A 15,470-nucleotide genomic window follows, 5' to 3' on the forward strand; every position below is an offset into this window, starting at 1 on the left:
CATTCTACTAAAGATAGGAGCTTTATTTGCATATATATACAATTTAAGTTTCTATTATAAGGTTTTTTTTAATAACCAGAAATAAGTTATCCCTTTAATTCAAAAAGTAACTAAGTCTGTATTTTACTTTTTTAATAGAAAAACAACTGAGAAAAGGCCATCTGTCCTAAAGTCCCTTTTGTTGTTAGACTGGCCATCAGGGGTTTACTTTAGTGAAAAACCATAAAATGACACTTTATTGAGTGAACACTTACATAGGCAAAGAAAATATTCAAATACAGGTACAGAAGGTTCAATCAAAAGTAAAATATCTGGTCTGAAATCTTTCCCCAGCTGTGTGAGGACACTAGTTCCCACACGCTGGAAGAGCGCACTGCCTGTCTCCATCTCACCTCGCTAGACAACAGTTGGACCTCCTTCCAGCCTGTTTTCACTGATAGTCTATGTAAGGTTGAGGGTAGACGGGCAACAACAGTGGAGTTAAGAAGGAGATCCAGTTTCTAAATAAGAATTTAAAATACTTACCTCCCTAAGTAAATGGATCATCTCTTGGAGTGATTGTTGTCAGGCGTTGAGAAAAGGTACGTAACCTTATAATTTCCAAACAAGCAAAAGATACAGGTAAAGAAATACCTTCCTTCCAGTCATTCAGCCTAATCCTTAACTATAATCCAACCAGAGTTAAGAACTTTGTCTCATGACAGGAGATGACCTTCCCCTTCTTTGATGTGAACACTCTGATGGAATGCCTCTGACTGGAAGCTGAGAGTTCACCAAGACCCCAGGCCTGCCAGATCTATAAATAATCAACAACTGCCCAGACATAGTACAGGGATACCTTCCTAATTGAAATAGACATCTTCCTGATAAATTGTCTATAAACTGAATTTCTGTAAGTGTCATGTGCGAGTGTGGACTCACAGTATAGATTCACATGTTTTATTGCCATTCTATTTCAACTATAAGTTAGTGTCCAAGTTAGTAGCATCATTTTCTCTAGTTTTTGCTCCTTCTGCATTTTATCTCACCTCCTCTCCCCTAACCAAGCACCTGCATTAAAAAAAAACCCAAAAAACCAAATCCGTTGCTGTCAAGTCCAATGCATAGCAACCCTATAGGACAGAGTAGAACTGCCTTATAGGGTTTCCAATGAGTGGCTGGTGGAGTCCAGCTACCAACCTTTTGGTTAGCAGCAGTAGCTCTTAATCACTACACCACCAGGGCTCCAAGCACCTGCATATGTACTTCTCAATATATCCATTCAGTAAATGAGAGCATAATTTTCCTAAAGCAGGACACACCTATCTATGTATTGAGGACAGAGGCTAATAAGTTCAAAGGGATCCCAGTAAATGTGTTGCCAGCCAGCCCTTCCTTCCAGCAGCTGTTTATGTAAGCTTATACTACATTGAATTTATTAGCCTAGAACAAGTTAATTGCATAGCTTCCACAAAATAGAACATGTTGTTCATAGTAACTACATGCTAATTCCTTTGAAAACATCAGTAATTATACAGTGACTTTGCATCTCCCCAAAATTGTGTAATTAACAGTTGTTATGTGTTTAAAGCTATGCTTAAAACATGAGTGAGCTAAGCATCAAGACAGAGTTCTGAAACAGTTCATGCATAAAAGGACATCTTTCCATCCTGCTTCCCAAGAACTTTGCTTCTTTATTAATGCTACCAGGTTTGCACACAGCCCTGCTGAGGTACGAGGGATTACAGCAGCAGCAGTAGCAACAGCCTTGACATTTAAGACAACCACACAAGGCAGCAAACCTTTTCCAGGCGTAGAACAGCATGTACTCATGGAAGACAATATCGATGGTTGCCCAGTAAATACACATCTATATAAAGTTCACTAAACACACAGGTGTAATGGTCTGAGTTTTATATCCAAACACAACTTTAAAATCACACCTTAGGCTGAGTACTTCCCAGAAATGATTGCACTTTTCAAGATGTTTGAAGTTACGTAGCCTTCAGGATTCTGTTTCATAAAGGCAAGAAGAAAGTTATTTTTGCCTAAAGTCCTGATTTGACTTTGAACTTCATATTTTACAGAATATTCCACTTTGGGTTATGTTTATAAACAGGAACACCCTTGGTGCTCTTTATTATCATTTCTCCAGCGTCTTGTGGTCTCTTTTTTCTCTCTCCCCAAACTCCTTTCTCAGCCCCTCCAGTTTTGATGAGAAAATTTGTAAAGTTTGCCATCACATTATTTTTCCCTGAGTGTTTGGTTAGCTACTTTAGCAGGGATAACTCTATTTTTTGTTAGGAGAGTGAGGTTGCAAAAACCCCGTGTGGGTTTAAAATAAAATGAAAAGCTCTTTCATTATAAAACAAAAGAGGCAGAAAAGGAAATGTAAAAGTGTAGAAAGCAATGTGTTATAGGGCAGAGATTTCTTACCCAAACTTAATAAAATGCAATCAGAGTCTGACTCATCTATCACAGCTGATGGGCTACAAAGCCCATTTTCTCTCCCTTTTTCTTCAACTCTTCAGTATGGATGGGAGAAACATTCCTTTCATTTCAGCCCTGGTAGCTGGGGTTGAGGGATCCCTGGTGGCATAGTGGTTAAGTGCTCACCTGGTAGCTGAAAGTTCAGTGGTTCAAACCCACCAGCTGCTCTGTGGGAGAAAGATGTGGCAGTCTGCTTTCATAAAGATCTGCAGCCTTGGAAACCCTATGGGGCAGTTCTACTCTGCCCTATAGGGTCGCTGTGGGTCGGAATCGACTCCATGGCAATGGGTTTTCTTTTTAGTTGAGATCAGTGCCACTGCAGGACTCAGGTTTCAATCTAGTAAATTGTTTGCTAGACTGAAGACCCTGGGTGGTGCAAACAGTTAACTCACTCTGTTGCTAACAAAAGATTGGAGGTTCAAGCCCACGCAGAGGCACCTCAGAAGAAAGGCCTGGCCATCTAAATGAAAAACCAGCCATTGAAAACCCAATAGAGCACACTTCTACTCTGACACACATGTGGTCTCCATGAGTCAGAATCAACTTGACAGCAACTGATAACTTCATTTCTGGTATTCAGTTCAGGTTTGAAATCATTCAGACTATTCCCTGAGTCATTCTGCACATCAAATCTCAGGTCTCTCTTATTAAGGAAGGCAACTGTAGCCTGGAGAGAAAGGCTCTTCCCTTGATCTTGCCTGGACAGTGACTATGGGCTTCTCAGCATCTTTTCCTGTACCATGTTTCTCACAAATCAAAATCATGAGCCTGTTGACCTGACATGCCCTGAGCACCATGAATGATCATTCTTTCCTGGCTCAGGTATCAGTTTTTTGATGATTCATTTCAACTGGCCCCTGGGAATGATTTCTGAAATCCTGTAAACTATGGCTTTATAAAACCAAAACAGCTTTTCAGAGGCAAATTTAATTCTAACAGTGAAAGAGGTGGGTCATTACATCTCAGGCTCCCCTGGTGTAGAAAGAGAGGGGGAATCATCTCTATGGCTCCTTGGATCTCCATATTTACCCAAAAGCAGCAGCTTGTGGCAATATTATCATCATAAACCTTATGTGTTCACTTAAATTTCACTGTAAAATATCTGTAGGATAAACAGTATATTAAAGAGAAAATAATAGAGAAGTAAAGAATCAAATAAATGAAGAGAGACAGAGGAACTGCCGAGACCATATGTCTCTGTGGTTCAAATTTCTGATTTTAAGTATAGATCCGATTTGAAATTCTTTAAGAACTGTCATCCCACCAATTACAGAAGGACACATCATCCAATTTCTAAAGAGAAATTGCATTTGAGGTTTTAAATCATTCCACTCCACTTCTAAACAAAAGATGTGTCATAGGCAAAAACTTTTACCTTGTTTTATCTCTTTTTACCTTGCAGTAGCTTAAGGGATGATACAAGCTTGCTTGCTGAAAGCGAAGAGGACTTGAAACACTTAATTGGTAAAGATCAAAGGCTACAGTTTTCAGTAGGGATTGCACCTCAACATAAAGAAAACAAAAATCCTCACACCTGAACTAATAAACAACATCATTATAAATGGAGAAAATATTGAAGTTGCCAAGGATTTCATTTTACTTGGATCCACAGTCAATGCCTATGGAAGCAGCTGTCAAAAAATCAGTGTATTGTATTGAGCAAATCTGCTGAAAAGTCCTTTTTCAACTGTTAAAAAGCAAAGATGCCACTTTGAGGACTAAGGAGCTCCTGATCCAAGCCATGATATTTTCAATTGCCTCATATACATATGAAAGCTGGGCAATGCATAAGGAAGACTGAAGAATTGATGCCTTTGAATTATGGTGTTAGTGAAGAATAATGAATATACCATGGACTGCCAGAAGAATGAACAAATCTGTCTTGGAAGAAGCACAGCCAGAATGTTCCTTAGAAGCAAGGATGGCGAGACTTTGTCTCAGGAACTTTGGACATGTTATTAGGAAGGACCAGTTCCTGGAGAAGGACATCACACTTGCTAAGATAGAGGGTCAGCAAAAAAGAGGAAGACCCTCCATGAGATGGACTGACACAGTGGCTGCTACAATGGGCTAAAGCATAGCAACGATTGTGAGGATGGCACAGGACCGGGCAGTGTTTCATTCTGTTGTACATAGGGTGACTATGAGTCTGGACCAACAACAGCTTAAGGGAGGTATTCCTTTTTACATTCCATACAGTCTGATAAGTTTGTTTATTTCATTTAGGGTTCTGGTAACAAACACTTGACATTCTACTAAATTAGATAATGCCAGTAAAACAATGTTATGAAACAAGATACTGACTAGGAGGACTTAGCTACTGGTTTCAATATCAGTAATTCCTATACTTACAAGTTTTAATGTCTCATTTTAGTAAATATTAAAATATCATGCATTTTAAGCATTTGAGGGTGAGCGTAGAAAGTTTTCATTATCCATTAACCTTTATAACAAAATTAATTCACTCTCCACTATTTACAAAACCCTATACTAGATACCATGTGTGAATTATACTGATTTTTCACATACAAAGCAACTATTATTACAGCATATGCTTATTGAGCACTTACAAATGCCAGGCTTTGCATTAAAGATTAACATGAATTATATCACACAATTTTCACATTAACAAAAAAAAGTACTATTTTAGCCCCATTTTATAGATGAGGAAATGAGACTCAGAGAAGCTGATCAACTTTCCCAACATTTCACAATTAGCAACTAGCAGAGCAGAGATCCTTCTGCTCCCAAAGCCTATGCACTAACTCTGTTCTTCCCTTTTCTCAAAGGTGCTACAGTCTAATGAGAGGCTTAGTATAAGGATCAAAGGAAAAATTGAATAAATACTACATAAGCCTGAAAAGATGCATACAAAATTATTACAGCAGTGACAGATGGCTGGCATGTTTGCTAAGTGGGATATCACAGGCAGTGTCTTGGGACTTCCTCTTATATTAATTGATATGGATATTTAGCCCATAATGTTTTGCATTTTGCACGTATATGAATCCTTGTATCAACTACACTCTGACCTCGTTGATGGCAGAGACTATGTTTTCTACTTTGGGAATCTGCCATAGTAGCTAGTACAATGACACATACATTGTAAATACTTTATAAATATTTATGGAGTGAATGAATGAATGAATTATGGGCAATTAAGACAATGTTGGATATGGCTGTGGGGAGTGGCAGTAGCTTACGGAGGTAGCAAGGCCTAGATAAGATAAAGAAGGAATAGATTCAGGAAACTGGTTATAAAATAGGGAACATTTATGGAGTACTTACTATCTGAAGTGTTTTAGTGGTATTAAACCATTTACTCTTTACAACAATCCTAAGTGGTAGGTACTGCTATTATCCCCATCTTATAGAGGAACACAGAGAGATAAAGAATTTGCCTAACTTCACCCAACCACTGAGTGGTTGTGTCAAGGACTCATGCAGTCTTTTTCTGCCCTTGCTCCTATAGAGGATATGAGGATAGTTTCAGCAACGACATGAATGTTAAGAATTCAAAAGTTACAACAAAAATCCTTGATTGAAATATTAGAAAGTTATAGAACTGTCCAACTTTAAGAGAAATTTGGAATGGGAAGGGCATAGAGGGAAGATAAGCAGTTATGTTTTTTTCACATTCAGCTTGAGAGGCCCACAGAACATTCCCTGAGAGACATCTTAGGAAAGGAAGACTACAGAAGACTGACCTCACTTGGTGCGGAGGGGGACCCGTTGCTGTCAAGCCAATTATCACTCAAAGTGACCTTATAAGACAGAGTAGAACTGCCCTATTGGGTTTCCAAGAAGCAGCTGGTGGATTTGAACTGCTGACCTTTTTGGTCGGCAGCCAAGCTCTTAACCACAGCACCACCAGAGCTCCTTGTTCGGATGGGGGGCGGGGGTGTGCTTAATAATAATAGCAGTAACAACAACAACAGACCCTTGTGTAAAAAAATATCATACCAGTTGCCATCAAGTCAGAGTCATCAGTATCAGAGTAGAACAGTGCTTCACAGGGTTTTCAATGGCTGAGTTTTTGGAAGTAGATCACCAGGCCTTTCTTCTGAGGTGCCTCTGGGTGAATGGGAACTTCCAACTTTTCAGTTAGCAGCTGAGCACATTAACAGTTTACAGCACCCAGGGACTCCTAATAATAACAACAGACCTTTGTATAACCCTTTATATTTTATGGAAATTGGTTTAGTGAGATAATCGATATAAATCCTAGATTCAATGATCGACTTCAAATAGGTACTCTTCGTCCCGTCTACAAAGTTATTTGTCAAATTATTTCATTGGTCTTCACAATTTCATAAAGTTGTTATGGCTCATATTCTAGAGAGCAGAAAACTGAGACTCAGTTTAAGGGACCTGCCCAAGGTCCCTTGCCTAATTAGAGGTAGGTTGTTGTCGTTGTTATTGTTGTTGTTGTTAGGTGCTGTCCAGTAGGTTCCAACTCATAATGACCCTATGTAGAACAGAACGAAACACTGCCCAGTCCTGCGCCATCCTCTCAATAGTAGGTCTATTTGAGCTCATTGTTGCAGCCACTGTGTCAGTCCATCTTGTTAACGGTCTTCCTCTTTTTCACTGACTCTCTACTTTACCAAGCATGATGTCCTTCTCCAGGGACTATTCCCTCCTGATAACATGTTCAAAATAAGTGAGATGAAGTCTCACCGTCCTCGCTCCTCAGAAGAGAATTAGATGTATATTGGTCCCCCTATCCACAGTTCCACTTTCTGCAGTTTCAGTTACTGTGGTCAACTGTGGTCTAAAAACATTAAATGGAAAATTCCAGAAATAAACAATTCATAAGTTTTAAATTGCTCACCGTTCTGAGTAGCATGATGAAATCTTTCTCCATCCCACTTCATCCCACGTGGGACTCGAATCATCCCTTTGTCCAACGTATCCGCGCTGTATAACTACCCGCCCGTCAGTCACTTAGTAGCCATCTCGGTTATCAAGATCGACTGTCGTGGTATCACAGTGTTTGTGTCCAAGTAACCCTTATTTTACTTAATAATGGCCCCAAAGTGCAAGAGTAGTGATGCTGGCAATTCAGATATGCCAAACAGAAGCTTAAAAGTGCTTCAAGTAAAAAAGTGAAAGTTCTCGACTTAACGAGGAAAGAAAAAAATTGTACGCTGAGGTTGCTAAAATCCACGATAAGAATAAGTCTTCTATCTGTGAAATTGTATACATTAAACTTAAGCATAGGTATGTATGTATAGGAAAAAACACAGTTCAGTTCTGTACTATCCACCGTTTCAGGGATCCACTGGGGATCTTGGAACATATCCCTGTGGATGAGGGGGGACTATAGGGTCGCTATGAGTCAGAATCGACTTGAAGGCAACAGATTTGGTTGGGTTTTTTGTAGGTACATGCAGGTCAAATCCTAAACTTCTGACTCCTTGTCATGTAGATTTTAGTTTAAAAGATATCCTGTCCAGAGGCGAGATGAGAAGGCAGAGAGGGTCAGGAGCTGGTTGAATGGACATCGGAAATCAGGGGTGGAAAGGAAGAGTGTGCTGTCACAGTATAGGGAGAGCAACTAGGGTCACATAGCAATGTGTGTATAAACTTTTGTATCAGAAATTGACTTGAATCGTAAACTTTCACTTAAAGTACAATTTAAAGAAAAGATATCCATTCAGAGAGGCCTTCTTTGGCAGTGCAAACTAAAGTCACCTACCCCATTACTCTCTATCTCATCAATTATCATTCACAAGGTAGCACTCTGTGGCTTATCTCTACATTTTTGTATTTTCTGTTTGCTCCCACTTGAATGTAATCTCTATGAGAGCTGGGTCCTTGATCAGTCTTGTTCTCTGATCTTTACTAACACAGTGTCTGGCAAGCAGTAGGTATTCAGTCAAGGTTTGTTGCAGAGAAGAACACAACCCAAATCCCCAAAGCCTATACTGTCATCACTGACAGTGAACGCCATAGTTGAAAAAGTGGACCAGTGTATTTATGCACTTCCTCCCCCTCCCACTGTTCTGATGTGAGATACAAGAACAAATGTGATGGTTTAAAAAGTAAGACGAGGCAGAGAGTGAAAGAAACAGGAAAGAATAATGAGTGAACTTTATGGGAAAGGTTTCTCAACAGTGAAAAGCGGTTTTGGATTGAGTAACAGTGGGATGATTATAGGGGTAGCCAAAGAGATTTAGAAAGCAAATTAGACAGTAGCAGTATACCAAAAGGTCATTTGGTACTTACATGAGTGTATGCCAAGTTTATTAATTTATTATCAGCATCTACCTTAAAAATGTCCTTTAACAACAACAACAACAAAAAAATCACCTTAAATGTATCATCTTTGTAGTTTTCTTTTCATACCCTACATTCCTTTAGTAATAAAAAATATATACATAAAAGTCAAATGAATCTGCTTTGTATACACATTGTTTCTGTGATTGTTCCTGCCACATCTAAAGGTAAATCAGTTCTGGTTTGCTTACTTGGTTAGTGATTTGTCCATGCCCTGTATAGCATCACAAATGCACAGAATTTTTCTTTTACCACTTGAATGGCAATAATTTTCGCATCAGTGCCAATGGACATTTGTGGTTTCCAATTGAAAGAGAACCTTGGGAATTTGTATAAAAGCTGAACAGAGTGCAAGGAAAAGTAGAACAATGGCTGCTGGAGGTTCAATGCTAGCTTTCCCTGTTCTACCACTGAGAAGCTGTGTTACCTCAGACAAGAAACACTGCGCCTGAGACTGTAAGATGGGGAGAATAATAATGCCAAACTCGTAGAGTTGTGGTAATTTAATAAAGCATGCCTGGGAGATAGTAATTGCTCAAAATTTATCACATAACATTAGATTTCTGAAAAGCTGTCCAGCTGCTATCGATGGGGCCTTAAAGCCCCTTTCAATCCCTTCTACTCTCTTTTAGTGGAGTCTTTGGTTTATGAAGAAACAATCCCCTCTTTCCATAGCATTTGAGTAAGAGATTGTTCTCTCCTACATCAGGTACATCAAAAATCTTCACAACTTAGCTGAAATTCCCAGTCCAGCATAACCTCTGGGAACAAGTTTCTCTCCGTACACCAACTATGAGACATTTGCTCATCTCTTTTATGTTGTTAAGAGATTCCTACTGCTAGGACACACTGGGAACTAGATGTCAGAAACACATACAACCAGATGCCTGAGTACTCCTGCCTTCTAAGGTCTTTGTTCATAAAAATAGGTAATGAGTATTCAAGCTTCCATGATTCCATACTTCTGTGAGGGTGTCCCTTTCAAGTTCTTGCGCATCCTTCTCTTGAGGGAGGCATGTTCCTCAAATCCACGCTGCTGTACTAGTTGTCACTCATCACCTCAGACAGCCACTCCACTCCACATCCCTGAAGTCCACTTTGATAAGCTTCTCCTGGACAGTATTGCCTGCCCAAATTCCTTCATAAGTGTTGACAGAGGCCCCTCCCTTAACTCCTCAAAGCTCCACTAAAACCATGTTTTAATAAAACTTAGTGAAGAGTTGAGGATATAAATGAGAATTACAGTGAGAAAAGGAGAACACAATCCCAGAGTAGCCATCCCTGATCCAAAGGAGGCAGTGGGCAAGAGCATGAGTTCAAGAAGCAGACTGCCTGGGTTAGAATCCTGGCTTCCCTGCTTACTGGCTGAGTGACCTGTGACAGGTTATTTAAAATCTCTGTGCTTCAGAGGGCACCCACTTTGCAAAAATATATTGAAGACTAAATGAGTCAACATAAGTATTACTTAGACTTCTGCCTGATGCTTAGCAAGCATTCAGTAACATATTGTTATTATCACTATTATAATTATTATTATTGCTTACGTCTCCCTATTGAGCACTCACCTTGCCACTATAGGGATTACTAACTCACCTCCTATGATATTTTTGTCATTCCTTTCCCCTTAAATCTAAGCTTATGATTTTCCAATTGTGTCTGGGATCCAGAGATTGGAGAAAAATTATTTTTACCCCTCAATAAACTAATCTGCACTCTGCCCAAAAGGAAGTCAACTTTATTATTGTTGTATTATTATCATTACTATTATGTAGATCCATTAAGTTCTTTATTAACTTGTATCTCTCAATAATGGAATAGGATTCTCGCTTTGCTCTGCAAAACAAAAAGTCCCTTAAAGTGCTTTTCCCCAAAGGAGGATCATTCATGGGGCAATGGGGTCACAGAGGAAATGATGAAATAAATAAGCAAAAAAATGATGCACAATTACTAACTGAGAATAATGCTATGAACAATTTTCTGTGATAGAAAGTAATAGGAGGAACCTACTTCCGGTCAGGTGGTTAGGGAAGGCCTCTTTTGAAGAGATGGCATTTAAAGAGAGACCTGAAGAATGGGAAGGAATCAGCTGGGCAAAGGGTGGAAAGAATATTACCCCCTGCAGAGCAAGTTCTCCGCTTCTCCCCAATTTTGTGTCTTGGAAGTTGGCACAGATACTTTTATCTAAGGAGTGTTGATTTCCCTGGAACCTCCCTCCCCAACCCATGAGTGCATAAAGATTGGTTTTAATTCATGTTAAGGCTATTCCCTTTCACCAGTAATTGGTCTTAGGGTGTGTGTGTGACTAAGTTCTGGCAAATGAGAACATAGGCAGAAATATGCCACAAGGCTTCTATAAGAGCTTTTGCTTCTCTGTAAAAGGGGAAAAGAAGAGAGAAGCGCCCACTGTCACCATCCTTTCCCTTTTCTTGCCTCCAATGTAGAAGTGATGCATGGAGCTATGGCAGCTCTTTTGATATTATGAAGCAACAAATAAATATGCTATGTATAAGTAGCAAAATTAAAAGATGGATTTTTTATTAACTTATTGAGCCATTGGATAGCCCTGAAATCTGCTGTCAGACTGCATCAAATATAAAACAAATAAAAATAAAAATATTCAAGAAAATACTAGATTTTCTGTTATTTGCGACTGAAAGCATTCCTAACAAATACAGCCAAGGAGTGGCACAATCATATTTACTTTTTAAGAAGATCTCTTCATCCCATCTCTGCTCTAAGAAAAATTTGATCAATAACAGAACAGTACAGGCAGTTCCTGGATTACAAATCAGTTCTGTTCTTAAATCTGTCTTTAAGTCGAACTTGTACATAAACTCAGAACAGTTAGGTACAGTTCATATCTAATGTCAGTTGGTCAAATGTTTATCCTCCCATTTCCAATTGCCATCAAGTTGATTCCGACTCATAGCAACCCTACAGAACAGAGTAGAACTGCCCCATATGGTTTCCAAGGAGCTGGTGGATTTAAACTGCCAACCTTTTGGTTAGCACCCAAGCTCTTAACCACTGTGCCACCAGGGCTCCATGTTTATCTTAGCAGGTAGTATATAGTGTACCTTTCTATGCATTAAAAAAAATTAAAGAAACACTTCCAGATACACTAAAACATCTTTAGTATAATAATGCAGTAATAATAATGTTTTGATGTACATCAAAAAGGAGCGCCTGTTTATTATTACAAACCATTGTATGTACCTTGAATTTTAATATAATAGGCTTTATGGGGGTTAGCTCGTAACTACAGGTTGAACGTAAGTCAGACATTCGTAACCCAAGGACAGTCTGTAATGTAAATTTTCTATGATGAGTACAGTTTTGGTTGCAAACTCATAATCACATAAACTTATCAGATGCAAATGGAGACTTACCGCCTCAAGGTGAGAGAAAAGTTTTCAAAATCTTGGCTCCATAGATGAAGTTAACACTTTGAGAAGTGCTGGCCCTTCTGGGAAGAAGCATGAGTTAAGTTCAGGTGTACTTAGCATATCAGACTCTATTCAGTCTTTTCCTTATGCCAGCTGGTTACCTGCTAGAGCAATAATTCTCAAACTGCTTCTGTAATAAAGGTTATGATATTTGATATTCTGTGACTCATTCTATTCTATTTAACATAATTTCTGTGAGAATAAACTTCAGACATGAGGTACAAATAAGCCTTCATTTCCATAGCCAAAAACATGATTAAAAAAAAAAGTAATATACTAAGTCTATTGATAAAGAGGATTATAACCTGATATTCTTCAGGATAATGATACAGATAAAATGTGACAAGCAATCAGGCCATCACTTTTTTTTTTTTTTAAATGTGATATATCAAGACATTCTTCCCACACAAAAGTCATCAATGTCACTGAGTCTTCAAAGGGAAAAAAGTAACTCCTGAATTTGGGATTCTATTAAATCCCACCTGACTAAGCACACTACTACACAATTCTTACTTCTGGGAGGATTTGAGTCAAATCAAGTTCCATAGCCCTGAATTTTACCCCTATTCACATATTTATATATACTACAACAGCCAGAAAATATCTATAATGAGGAACAAGTAGTAATTAGGAAATAATTCCAGCTAGAATAAGGCAATGGTGATAGCAATAAATTAATCAATGTCAGATGTTCAGAAGACCTATTGAGTCATGTATTTAATATTTTTGCCATAGCAAGATAATTCCTTGATAAGTATTTTGTTTTTTTTAATCAAGATTATCTTATTTTTTCCAGTTTCTGTTTTTTTCTCTTTAAAATTGTTGCATTTATCATTAGTAGAATTTTTCTTCATGCTTTAAAAAAAATGTGGTTTAAATAATGAACTGTGGCATTATTTCTAGCTATGGCGCCATAGGAAACCCTGGTGGTGCAGTGATTAAGATCTTAGCTGCTAACCAAAAGGTTGGCAGTTCAAATCTACCAAGTGCTCCTTGGAAACCCTATGGGGCAGTTCCACTCTGTCCTATAGGGTTGCTATGAGTCAGAATTGACTCAATGACAATGGGTTTGGTTTTTTTTTTTTTTTTTTTGGTTTTACGGCCCCATACCTCTTACAGCAATAAAGCCAGCTGCCCTCTAACCTGCCTAATTGGTAAAGCACACCTCCATTTGAATGACCCAGAGTTCTTTAGATGCAAGCAACAGAAACAGGTTCTAGTTAATTTATGCAAAAGGAATGTACTGAAAGGATATCAGAAGTCATTATCTGGCAGGAAGGCTAGAGAACAAGGCTTTGAAATGGGTAGAGTCAATGCATCCCTAGTGGTGGAAGAACTAGGTGTGATAGGAATGGTCTCATAGAGGAAACAATCTAGAATCTCACCCCTGGAATGGATGAATTCCTAACATTTTCTCTCTCTTTAATTCTCTACCCAAGATTTAAATTCCAGGTAGTAGGTATCTGATTGGCATAGTTCTGATCACATACTCAAACTTTGCCTAGGAAAAAGTGGGGACCCTAAGTATAGTTCTACCAGGTGGAATCCAAAATAATAATAGAAAAAATATATATCATTTTTCTAAAATAAATGTGGTGTTGCTAGAAAGGGGAAATGAATGTTGGGAAATCACAAATTATAGATATCCAATACATCAATATTACAAGTTTTTTATATATTAAGCAGTTGCCCGCAAGTCGACTCCAACTCATGGCAACCCTATGTGTGTCAGATAGAACTGTGCTTCACATTGTTTTCAGTGGCTGATTTTTCAGAAGTAGATTACCAGGCTTTTCTTTTTAGGTGCCTCTGGGTTGACTCAAACCTCCAACCTTTCAGTTACCAACCAAGCGCACTAACCATTTGCACTACCCAAGGACTACCTTTCCTATTTTTAACTCATTAAATGAAAATATTGCTTTACAGCCATTCTGAAAACCCGGTATCTCCTTATCATTGTTTGACAGCCACACTGAAATAAAGGAAGGGCTTGTTGTTAGGTTTCGTCAAGTCAGTTCCAACTCATACCCACTCTATGTACAAAACACTGCCTGGTCTTGCTGCATCCTCATAATCATTGTTATACTTGAGCCCATTGTTGCAGCCACTGTGACAATCCACATCGTTGAGGGTGTTCCTCTTCTTTGTTGACCCTCTACCAAGTATGATGTCCTTCTCCAGGGACTGATCCCTCCTGATAACATGCCCGAAGTATGTGAGATTAAGACTCGCCATTCTTGCTTCCTAAGAGCACTCCGGCTGTACTTCTTCCAAGTTCGTTATCTGACAGTCTGTAGTATGTTCAATATTCTTAACCAACACCATACTTCAAAGGCATTGATTCTTCAGTTTTCCTTATTCATTGTCCAGCTCTTCCATGCACATGAGGCAATTGAAAATATCATGGCTTGGGTCAGGTGTACCTTAGTCCTCAAACTGATATCTTTACTTTTTAACACTATAAAGAGGTATTTTGCAGCAGATTTGCCCAGTGTAATACATCATTTGATTTCTTAACTGCTGCTTCCATGGGTGTTGGTTGTGGATCCAAGTAAGATTAAAGACTTGACAACTTCAGTCTTTTCTCTATTTATGATGTTGCTTATTGGTCTAGTTGTGAGGATTTTTGTTTTCTTTATGTTGAGGTGTAATCCATACTGAAGGCTGTAGTCTTTGATATTCATCAGTAAGTGCTTCAGGCCCTCTTTACTTTCAGCAAGCAAGGTTGTGTCATCTACAGGACACAGGTTGTTAATGCGTCTTCCTCCAATCCTGATGTCTGTTGTTCTTCATATAGTCCAGCTTCTCAGAATATTTGCTCAGTAAATATATTGATTAAATATGGTGAAAGGATACAACCCTGACACACGCCTATCCTGACTCTAAACCATTCAGTATTCCCTTGTTCTGTTCAAATGACAGCCCCTTGATCTATCTACAGTTTCCTCATGAGCAGAATTAAGTGTTCTGGAATTCCCATTCTTTGAAATGTTATCCATAATTGTTATGATCCTCACAGTCAAATTCCTTTGTATAGTCAATAAAACCCAGGTAAATGTCTTTCTGATATTCTCTGCTTTCAGCCACGATCCATCTGACTTCAGCAATGACATCCCATCTCCTCTTCTGAATCCAGCTTGAATTTCTAGTAGTTTCCTGTTGATGTACTGCTGCAACCACTTCTGAATGATCTTCAGCAAAATTTTATTTTGGTGTGATATTAATGATATTGTTTGAAAATTTTCACGTTCGATTGGATCACTTTTCTTTGGA

At 38.6% G+C, this 15,470-nt stretch overlaps 1 long non-coding RNA gene across 1 annotated transcript in view; it reads right to left on the minus strand.

The window, feature by feature from the left end:
* The window catches only part of LOC111821423 (uncharacterized), an 82,249-nt gene that overhangs the window by 58,672 nt on the left and 8,107 nt on the right, over positions 1-15,470 (minus strand). The window contains exon 2 of the long non-coding RNA XR_002824846.1: positions 12,141-12,217. This is a non-coding gene — a long non-coding RNA (uncharacterized LOC111821423). The remainder of the gene's footprint in view (positions 1-12,140; positions 12,218-15,470) is intronic.

Source organism: Trichechus manatus, unplaced genomic scaffold (assembly GCF_000243295.1).
Source record: "Trichechus manatus latirostris isolate Lorelei unplaced genomic scaffold, TriManLat1.0 scaffold00083, whole genome shotgun sequence".
NCBI classification, from domain to species: domain Eukaryota; kingdom Metazoa; phylum Chordata; class Mammalia; order Sirenia; family Trichechidae; genus Trichechus; species Trichechus manatus.